An 11,492-nucleotide genomic window follows, 5' to 3' on the forward strand; every position below is an offset into this window, starting at 1 on the left:
CAGCCTTACGCTTTGGCTGGTGTATCAATACACCCAGTCACTACAAAGATACAGGCGCCCTTCCTAATTCAGTTGTCGTAGAGGAAGGAAACCGCTCAAGGATTTCACCATGAAGCAAATGGTGATTTTAGAATAGTTTAATGGCTGTGATCGGACATAACAGGATGGATCGACAACATTGTAGTTACTCCACAATACTAACATAAATGACAGTGAAAAGAAGGAAGCCTGTACTGAAAAAAAAAAAATCCAAAACTAATATGGCAAAAAAATGTGGCAAAGAAAAATGTGGTAAAGAAATACACTGGAGTTGCTTACCAAGACCACAATGAATGTTCCCGAGTGACCTAGTTACAGTTTTGACTTAAATCGGCTTGAAAATCTATGGAAATACTTAAAAATGGCTGTGTAACAATGATCAACAACCAACTTGACAGAGCTTGACAATTTTGTTGTTGTTGAATAGACTCACAGCAGTAATTTTGTGTAGGTTGTTGACCCCAAAAAAGAAAATTAAATCAATGTGAATCACAACACATAATGTTTTGGAAAAAGTCAAGGGGTGTCAAGCCCTGATCTTAGAGAGCCTTTTTATTTCTCTATTTGGTTAGGTCGTGGTGTGATTTGGGTGGGCATTCTAGTTTTTCTATTTCTTTGTTGGCCAGGTATGGTTCCCAATCAGAGGCAGCTGTCTATCGTTGTCTCTGATTTGGGATCATACTTAGGTTGTCCTTTTTCCCACCTTAGATTGTGGGATCTTGTTTTTGTGTAGCTGCCTGTGAGCAGCACAGCACAGCACAGCACAGCACAGCACAGCACAGCACAGCACAGCACAGCACAGCACAGCACAGCACAGCACAGCACAGCACAGCACAGCAGCACAGCACAGCACAGCACAGCACAGCACAGCACAGCACAGCACAGCACAGCACAGCACAGCACGTTTAGTTTTGGTTGGCGAGTTTCATATTTGATTAAACATGTGGAATTCTACGCACGCTGCTCCTTGGTCCAATCATTCAAACGATCGTGACAAGGGGTGTGAACTTTCTGAAGGCGCTGTACATAATTCCCCCCAAAGAGAGGGAGGAAAAAGACAGCAAACAATCCAGATGATTGATCCAGGAGAAATTTTGAGAAGTATTGGTGAAGTGGGACAATTAAGTTGACGTTTCATCACGCAGGACAAACAAAATAAATAAAGAGAGAAACAGTTTAAGTGCTGATCCAGGGCAGTAAAGGGACTGTGGAAATAACTTATGGTATTTGGAATATCTGAGTATTGACATCCTGTCAACAGACAAACAGACAAGATTAGTTACTGCATTAGTTACTACCCAGATAATCAACTTATCATTGCAAGAAAGTCTTCCTGAAAGCATTGAAGACTGCCATCGTGACTCCTGTATATAAATCTGGAGACCAGCAGGAAGTGAGCAACTACAGGCCTGTCAGTATACTCCCTGTCATCTCTAAGGTTACCGAACAAGCTCACAGCACACCTCTGAACACAGGGTCTGTCCCTCTTCACCCCATGTAGTTTGGGTTTAGGGTGAACCACTCAAAAGAGACAGCATGTTGCTATCTCCTAGAGATGATCAAGGCCAAGCTGGATAAAGGAGGTATGGTAGAGAGTGCCTCAGGGGGTCCAGCTTTGGGGCCCCTGTTAATCAGCCTATACTGTACATCAATAACCATGACCTTCCTTCTGTGTTCCAGGGAGTGGAGATCCAGGTGTATGCTGACGACACAGTGGAACGGGTGTTAAGCAAGTGGCTGCCAAGTTAACATCTGTTATGGGTAATGTTTCACAATGGCTCAATGACTCCTGTCTCAGAATTCAAATACCTCGACATAATCCTTGATCCAACCCTCAACTTCAAGAAAATACATTCCAGAGTGTTCTTGCCTCTACTCCAAGCAAAATAGCAAGGAAACAAGACTCTAAACCAGCGGGGACCGTAACATCCCCAGACGGTCCACGTCCTTTGCACAATCGGCCTTCTCATTCAAAGCAGCTAAGAAATGGAATGGCCTCCCCTCTTCTCTGAAAACATGTACCAGCTTTAAAACCTTCTCGACTGAGACAAAAACATTTAGAAATTCCAATCAGTCATGCGCTCATTGATTTTAACCTTAAAAGGCCCTACTGACTTTTAATGCAACAGAAGTCACATTAGTACATACACAGGTGTAATTTCAATACGTGCAACAACTGGGCTATGTACAATATACACGGAGTATACAAAACATTAGGAAGACATTCCTAATATTGCATTGCACCCCCTTTTGCCCTCAGAAAAGCCTCAATTTGTCTGGGCATTGACTCTATAAGGTGTCGAAAGCTTTCCACAGTGTCAATTTGGCTGGATGTTCTTCCATGTGATGAATCATTCTTAATGCACACGGGAAACTGTTGAGTGCGAAAAACCCAGCAGCATGTTCAACTTAATATTAAACATGTTTTCCGATCTCAAGAGGTTAAATAAAAAAATGTCTATAGTAAGTGCCAAATAAAGTAACAGGGTTGACCGTAACAGGGTTGACGATTTCTTCGTAAATCAGCCATAAATTCCCTTGTGACAGGCGGAATAGAGGCTTGTTGTGTGCAACAGGGAGTGGCAAATGAATACAAGCTTGACAAAAAAATGAAATTGTTAAAACATGTCTAGCCTGTCTATCTATGGGTAACAGGGTTGACAAGTTATGCTCGACATGCTCAGTTTTCCACCACAAAACACCAGAAAGTGTCCAAAAAGAGCAGAATCAGCACACCTGCTTTTCCTCAATGATTAGACTATTAGATGTTCAATGTGTCTTTTGAAAATAAATATTTAAAAGAAACAGTTTCACCATATTAAAACAAGAGTTCAGTTCACAATCACTAATCACATGAAAAAAATCATAATCTAGATGTTGGGACATGACAAAATGCAGAGTTTTGGCACTTTAGCAAGCCTTTTTCATATTCAAAATCAGATTGGAATTCTATATGTGGTCTATATTAAAGGGCGCTTCATTTAATATAACACGTTTAAAAATTCAATACTGGTGCACAATTTCTGCTTAAAATGTCAAACAGCACTGCATCGCAGTGCTAGCTGTGCCACCAGAGACTCCGGGTTCGAGCCCAGGCTCTGTCGCAGCCGGCCGCGACCGGGAGGTCCATGGGGCGACGCACAATCGTTCGGGTTAGGGAGTGTTTGGCCGGTAAGGATATCCTTGTCTCATCGCTCACTAGAGAATCCTGTGGCGGGCCGGGTGCAGTGTGAGCTAACCAGGTCGCCAGGTGCACGGTGTTTCCTCCGACACATTGGTGCGGCTGGCTTCCGGGTTGGATGCGCGCTGTGTTAAGAAGCAGTGCGGCTTGGTTGGGTTGTGTTTTGGAGGACGCATGGCTCTCGACCTTCGTCTTTGTACGGGAGTTGTAGCGATGAGACAAGACAGTAACTACTAACAATTGGATACCACGAAATTGAGAAGTAAAAAGGGGTAAAAAATAAAAATGTAGACGGATAAAGGTTCATTTACATTGTGGCGGTGCTTGATTGGTCTCTGATAAACAGGGTGAGACATACATAGACATTCTTCAGTTACCTCAGTGTTTACTTTGCTACGTGTAGCGTTACATGCATATGAGTACATATGCTATACAATAATAAATGACTCATTACTTTTGATTCATGTTTCTGGGAAAGGTATCCTTCAAGGTTGGTACAGTAGTACTGGGGTGGATACCGGGGGTGTTTTGTTCAGTCCTAATTGAGCCTTCAGGTGGTAGGGTTCGATGGTGGGATGGGATGTTTTTAAAGAGCGTCTGCCTTCTGTCTGTTATGACTGTCTGCCAGGTGTGATGATGGCTGATCACACGCTATCGCCCTCCTACTGCTACTCTTACTGGAAGTGTTGTTCAGTCACTGACTGTCACTCAGTGCTGACTGCCAGCACAGTGCAGCCAGCCAGGTGTGTCTGAACATAAGCCTTTCTCTCTCTGATCCAATGAAAACAGTCTGATGTTGATTCAGATATGTTATTTTCGTATCTGACATTTGCTACTGTAAAGGACTACACTACCATGCTGTAATATAATATGCAAATATATCCCCACTTTGTCATCTCTCTCCCTCACTCTCTTTCCCTGTCCATCTGTATGTCTGTCTGTCCGTCTGTCTCCGATCACGTAATGTAAATATATAGGGTCAAATCATGGAATTCCAGCTCATAATTCCAGTAATTACCTCTTCACAAAGAAGCCTTCAGGCACATTGTTCTAGAAGTATAGGTCCTTGGAATACCGATGACCATAATACTGTATATTTAAAAGTCCCAATAAATGCTTTGACTCTGTTATGCAACCAAGCACATTCCACTAGCCACACAACCACTGTGTGTGTGTGTGTGTGTGTGTGTGTGTGTGTGTGTGTGTGTGTGTGTGTGTGTGTGTGTGTGTGTGTGTGTGTGTGTGTGTGTGTGTGTGTGTGTGTGTGTGCGTGTGCGTGTGCGTGCGTGCGTGTAGTGCGCGCACGGGGAAGGCGTTATGTGCATGTTATGTAAGGGACTGTTTTCCTCATCGATGACAGCTTAACAACAGTGAACTCTGGTGAACCTAATCTAAGAATTAGAGAGTCTGCCATCAAAACAGTGAGGGAGGGAGGGGAGAGGAGAGGGTAGGAGGGAGGGAGGGGAGAGGAGAGGAGAGGGTAGGAGGGAGGAGGGGAGAGGGTAGGAGGGGAGAGGTGGGAGGGAGGAGAGAGGGTAGGGAAGGGGAGGAGGGAGGGGAGGGAGTGGAGAGAGGGGATGGAAGAGAGAGGGGAGGGAGGGGGAGGGAGGAGAGAGAGGAAGGGGAGAGGGGGAGGAGGGAGGGGAGGGAGTGGAGAGGGGATGGAAGAGGGAGGGGAGAGGGAGGGAGGAGAGAGGAGGAGAGGAGAGGGGATGGAAGAGAGAGAGGGGAGAGAGGGAGGAGAGAGGGGAGGGGAGAGGGGATGGAAGAGAGAGTGAGAAGAGGATGAAGAAAGAGGTAAGTTAATTATAACTCTTCTTCCTCCAAGTAGTCTGGAGAGACCTGACCAGATGGAAGGAGACGTAAAGAAGACGAAGACAATCCATAACTGTACATAATATTGATCTGTATATTAGTCCCCGCAGATCTAGTAAACTGCAGAGGTAAGCACCATTTTCATCTGATTTGGAGCAAAAAAAGTAGCAGGAGGGTAGGGTTAAATTCTATTTAAATTCAGGGGATCAATTCAAATAAAGCTACTGAATTTAAAACCTCCCATTGTTTTCTTGTGGACAAATGAAGTGATTTTTGACACCAACAACACTGAGCACCAGCAGCAGTAGCACCTATACCATTTAGAGCAGGGGTACTCAAATGCTATTTGAGAAGGTCCGGTCAGTCACATTTCCTAGTTTGCAAAGTACTGGATGGTAATTTCACAGCCAAGTAACAAGTCCCCACCTTGCAACCCATGCTACCCCAAACTGTTCACACCTGGCAGAGAGAGAAAAGATGTTGTTTTAAAGCTAATTTCCTGAAATTCAACACATTTTCCATGTCTTATGTGTGTTCATATGATACCAGCTGTCGAATCTTGACCAAATTCCTGCCAAAATAACTAAAACTGGGATCCGCGGTCTCTATTGACCCCATTCTGGATCATGCAGGGTAAATCAGCATTAATATTGCAGATAGATTGTGGTTTATATCAATCAAATCAAATTTATATATATAGCCCTTCGTACATCAGCTGATATCTCAAAGTGCTGTACAGAAACCCAGCCTAAAACCCCAAACAGCAAGCAATGCAGGTGTAGAAGCACGGTGGCTAGGAAAAACTCCCTAGAAAGGCCAAAACCTAGGAAGAAACCTAGAGAGGAACCAGGCTATGTGGGGTGGCCAGTCCTCTTCTGGCTGTGCCGGGTAGAGATTATAACAGAACATGGCCAAGATGTTCAAATGTTCATAAATGACTAGCATGGTCCAATAATAATAAGGCAGAACAGTTGAAACTGGAGCAGCAGCACGGCCAGGTGGACTGGGGACAGCAAGGAGTCATCATGTCAGGTAGTCCTGAGTCATGGTCCTAGGGCTCAGGTCCTCCGAGAGAGAGAAAGAAAGAGAGAATTAGAGAGAGCACCCTTAAATTCAAACAGGACAATGAATAGGACAGGAGAAGTACTCCAGATATAACAAACTGACCCTAGCCCCCCGACACATAAACTACTGCAGCATAAACACTGGAGGCTGAGACAGGAGGGGTCAGGAGACACTGTGGCCCCATCTGAGGACACCCCCGGACAGGGCCAAACAGGAAGGATATAACCCCACCCACTTTGCCAAAGCACAGCTCCCATACCACTAGAGGGATATCTTCAACCACCAACTTACCATCCTGAGACAAGGCTGAGTATAGCCCACAAAGATCTCCGCCACGGCACAACCCAAGGGGGGGGCGCCAACCCAGACAGGATGATCACATCAGTGACTCAACCCACTCAGGTGACGCACCCCTCCCAGGGACGGTATGAGAGAGCCCCAGTAAGCAAGTGACTCAGCCCCTGTAATAGGGTTAGAGGCAGAGAATCCCAGTGGAAAGAGGGGAACCGGCCAGGCAGAGACAGCAAGGGCGGTTCATTGCTCCAGAGCCTTTCAGTTCACCTTCCCACTCCTGGGCCAGACTACACTCAATCATATGACCCACTGAAGAGATGAGTCTTCAGTAAAGACTTAAAGGTTGAGACCGAGTTTGCGTCTCTGACATGGGTAGGCAGACCGTTCCATAAAAATGGAGCTCTATAGGAGAAAGCCCTGCCTCCAGCTGTTTGTTTAGAAATTCTAGGGACAATTAGGAGGCCTGCGTCTTGTGACCGTAGCGTACGTGTAGGTATGTACGGCAGGACCAAATCAGAGAGATGGGTAGGAGCAAGCCCATGTAATGCTTTGTAGGTTAGCAGTAAAACCTTGAAATCAGCCCTTGCTTTGACAGGAAGCCAGTGTAGGGAGTCGAGCACTGGAGTAATATGATCACATTTTTGGGCTCTAGTCAGGATTCTAGCAGCTGTATTTAGCACTAACTGAAGTTTATTTGGTGCTTTATCCGGGTAGCCGGAAAGTAGAGCATTGCAGTAGTCTAACCTAGAAGTGACAAAAGCATGGATTCATTTTTCTGCATCATTTTTGGACAGAAAGTTTCTGATTTTTGCAATGTTACGTAGATGGAAAAAAGCTGTCCTCGAAATGGTCTTGATATGTTCTTCAAAAGAGAGATCAGGGTCCAGAGTAACACCGAGGTCCTTCACAGTTTTATTTGAGACGACTGTACAACAATTAAGATTAATTGTCAGATTCAACAGAAGATCTCTTTGTTTATTGGGACCTAGAACAAGCATCTCTGTTTTGTCCGAGTTTAAAAGGAGAAAGTTTGCAGCCATCCACTTTCTTATGTCTGAAACACATGCTTCTAGCGAGGGCAATTTTGGGGCTTCACCATGTTTCATTGAAATGTACAGCTATGTGTCATCCGCATAGCAGTGAAAGTTAACATTATGTTTTCGAATGACATCCCCAAGAGGTAAAATACAGTGCCTTGCGAAAGTATTCGGCCCCCTTGAACTTTGCGACCTTTTGCCACATTTCAGGCTTCAAACATAAAGATATAAACCTGTATTTTTTGGTGAAGAATCAACAACAAGTGGGACACAATCATGAAGTGGAATGACATTTGTTGGATATAACTTTAACTATATAACTTTTTTAACAAATCAAAAACTGAAAAATTGGGGCGTGCAAAATTATTCAGCCCCCTTAAGTTAATACTTTGTAGCGCCACCTTTTGCTGCGATTACAGCTGTAAGGCACTGTATATAGTGAAAACAATAGTGGTCCTAAAACGGAACCTTGAGGAACACCAAAATTTACAGTTGATTTGTCAGAGGACAAACCATTCACAGAGACAAACTGATATCTTTCTGACAGATAAGATCTAAACCAGGCCAGAACTTGTCCGTGTAGACCAATTTGGGTTTCCAATCTCTCCAAAAGAATGTGGTGATCGATGGTATCAAAAGCAGCACTAAGGTCTAGGAGCACGAGGACAGATGCAGAGCCTCGGTCTGATGCCATTAAAAGGTCATTTACCACCTCCACAAGTGCAGTCTCAGTGCTATGATGGGGTCTAAAACCAGACTGAAGCATTCCGTAGATACATTTTTTGTCTTCAGGAAGGCAGTGAGTTGCTGCGCAACAGCCTTTTCTAAACATTTTGAGAGGAATGGAAGATTCGATATAGGCCGATAATTTTTTATATTTTCTGGGTCAAGGTTTGGCTTTTTCAAGAGAGGCTTTATTACTGCCACTTTTAGTGAGTTTGGGACACATCCGGTGGATAGAGAGCCATTTATTATGTTCAACATAGGAGGGCCAAGCACAGGAAGCAGCTCTTTCAGTAGTTTAGTTGGAATAGGGTCCAGTATGCAGCTTGAAGGTTTAGAGGCCATGATTATTTTCATCATTGTGTCAAGAGATATAGTACTAAAACACTTGAGCGTCTCTCATGATCCTAGGTCCTGGCAGAGTTGTGCAGACTCTGGACAACTGAGCTTTGAAGGCATATGCAGATTTAAAGAGGAGGCCGTAATTTGCTTTCTAATAATCATGATCTTTTCCTCAAAGAAGTTCATGAATGTATCACTGCTAAAGTGAAAGCCATCCTCTCTTGGGGAATGCTGCTTTTTAGTTAGCTTTGCGACAGTATCAAAAAGGAATTTCGGATTGTTCTTATTTTAATTAAGTTAGAAAAATAGGATGATCAATGCAGTAGTCTGCATCATTTCCAATCCCCTATATATATATATATATATATATATATATATATATATATATATATATATATATATATATATATATATAGTTTTTTTGTAGTCAGTTGTTCATGTGTACCTTAACGTATTAAAACGAACCATGGACACTTACCACGCCGCGTATTGGTCCTCTGATCCGTTTCGCCTCTCCTCTTCGGAAGAAGAGGAGGAAATTCATTACATACTCATCCAAGGATTTTTCTTTAGTTGTACTATTTTCTACATTGTAGAATAATAGTGAAGACATCAAAACTATGAAATAACACATATGAAATCATGTAGTAACCCAAAATCTTTTAAACAAATCAAAATAGATTTTAGATTCTTCAAACTAGCCACCCTTGCATGCTGACCACACCGCTCGTGTCACGTGCGCGAGTGTTGCAAAATAAATGTACAAATACATGTTATTCAATCATTGCACCCACACTGCTCATGCGCGCCAATGAGTGCCTGCTTTGCCAAGCTCTAAAATAGAAGTCAGTTATATTTGTGACGCTGAACACAGTGCAAGTCCTGCCTCTCCCATCTCCTCATTGATTTATAGAAGCATAATACCCACGATGACCGAACTGAGGTCGTTGGTAATACTATGAAAGTTAGATGCCAATCGCCATATAAAGTCCAAAGAAGAAAAAGCCTGGAAGGAGGAGAGATGACTAGAAACGATTCGGTTGACCATTTTATGTGTGGATAAATTGTCAGAGTAGAGGACCTTGTGTATTTCAGGTAAAATAACAACTCAACATATATATCCCAGGACAAATTAGCTAGCAACAGCAAGCTAGCTAAATAGGACAAACTAGCTAGCAACTGAAAGCTAGCTAGCTAGCTAAATTGTCATAAATGTTTAATGCTTTTCGACCTGTCCCCAAATTAATATAATTCATTTAGAGTTTGTTTTGATATTTCAACCAGCGTGTTGTGATCGCGTTTGGTGTGGGGGGACAAAATCAATTTGCGCACGATGGCGTTTGCGGACACACGCACACACTCGGTTGGGGTATGGTGTTAGCCTTGATGACAGCTTTGTACACTCTTGCCATTCTCTAAACCAGCTTCACCTGGAATGCTTTTCCAACCATCTTGAAGGAGTTCCCACACATGCTGAGCACTTGTTGGCTGCTTTTCCTTCACTCTGTGGTCCAACTCATCCATACCATCTCAATTGGGTTGAGGTCAGGTGATTATGGAGTCTAGGTCATCTGATGTAGCACTCCATCACACTCCTTCTTGGTCAAATAGCCCTTACACATTCTGGAGATGTGTTGGGTCATTGTCCTGTTAAAAAAAAAAGATTGTCCCACTAATCGCAAACCAGATGGGATGGCATATCGTTGCAGAATGCTGTGGTAGACATGCTGATTAAGTGTTTCTTGAATTCTAAATAAATCACTGACAGTGTCACCAGCAAAGCACCCCCACACGATCACACCTCCTCTTCCAGGCTTCCAGGTGGGAACCAATCCTCCATTCACCTACATCTCACAAAGACACAGCGGTTGGAACCAAAGATCTCAAATTTGGGCTCATCAGACCAAAGGAAAGATTTTCACTGGTCTAATGTCCATTGCTTGTGTTTCTTGGCCCAAACAAGTCTCTTCTTCGTATTGGTACTTCTTATTTAGTAGTGCTTTCTTTGCAGCAATTCGACCATGAAGGCCTGATTCACACAGTCTCCTCTGAACAGTTGATGTTGACATGTGTCTGTTACTTGAACTCTGTGATACATTTATTTGGGCTGTAATCTGATGTGAAGGTAACTCTAATGAATTTATCCTCTGCAGCAGAGGTAACTCTGGGTCTTCCTTTCCTGTGGCAGTCCTCATGAGAGCCAGTTTCATCATAGTTCTTGATGGGTTATTTTGACTGCACTTGAATAAACGTTCAAAGTTATTGAAATTTTCCACATTACCTGACCTTCATGTCTTAAATTAATGATGGACTGTCGTTTCTCTTTGTTTATTTGAGCTGTTCTTGCAATGATATGGACTTGGTCTTTTACAAATTTGGGCTATCTTGTGTATACCACCCATACCTTGTCACAACACAATTGATTGGCTCAAGTGCAATAAGAAGGAAAGAAATTCAAAAAAATGTACTTTTAACAAGGCACACCTGTTAATTGAAATGCATTCCAGGTAACTACCTTGACTGGTACTGTATATCTACATAGCTACCTCAATTACCTGGTACCCCTGCACATCAACTCGGTACTGGTCCTCCATGTATATAGCCATGTTATTTTTACTCATTGTTATTCATTATTCACTGTGTATTTATTTCTTGTGTTACTATTTATATATATTTTATCTTTAACTCTGCATTGTTGGAAAAGGATCCGTAAGTAAGCACTTCACTGTTAGTCTACACCTGTTGTTTACAAAGCATATGACAACTACAATTTGAAAGACAATTGGTAGGCCTAATGCCAAATCACATTTAGCAACAGATTCTAATGCTGATGTTTAATGAGCATGTCAAATGTAGGGTATAGCTATTGTTATAATGAATGGAAGAAAGAAAATGGCTTTTATCTAACACAGATGTTGGCCTGGTGAGGTTAAAATAGGCAGGCTGTGCCTTGTCCTCTCTGCATGACTTCCTTCTCCAGACATCCCTATGGCCGA

This window comes from Oncorhynchus gorbuscha, linkage group LG08 (genome assembly GCF_021184085.1).
Source record: "Oncorhynchus gorbuscha isolate QuinsamMale2020 ecotype Even-year linkage group LG08, OgorEven_v1.0, whole genome shotgun sequence".
Lineage (NCBI taxonomy): Eukaryota > Metazoa > Chordata > Actinopteri > Salmoniformes > Salmonidae > Oncorhynchus > Oncorhynchus gorbuscha.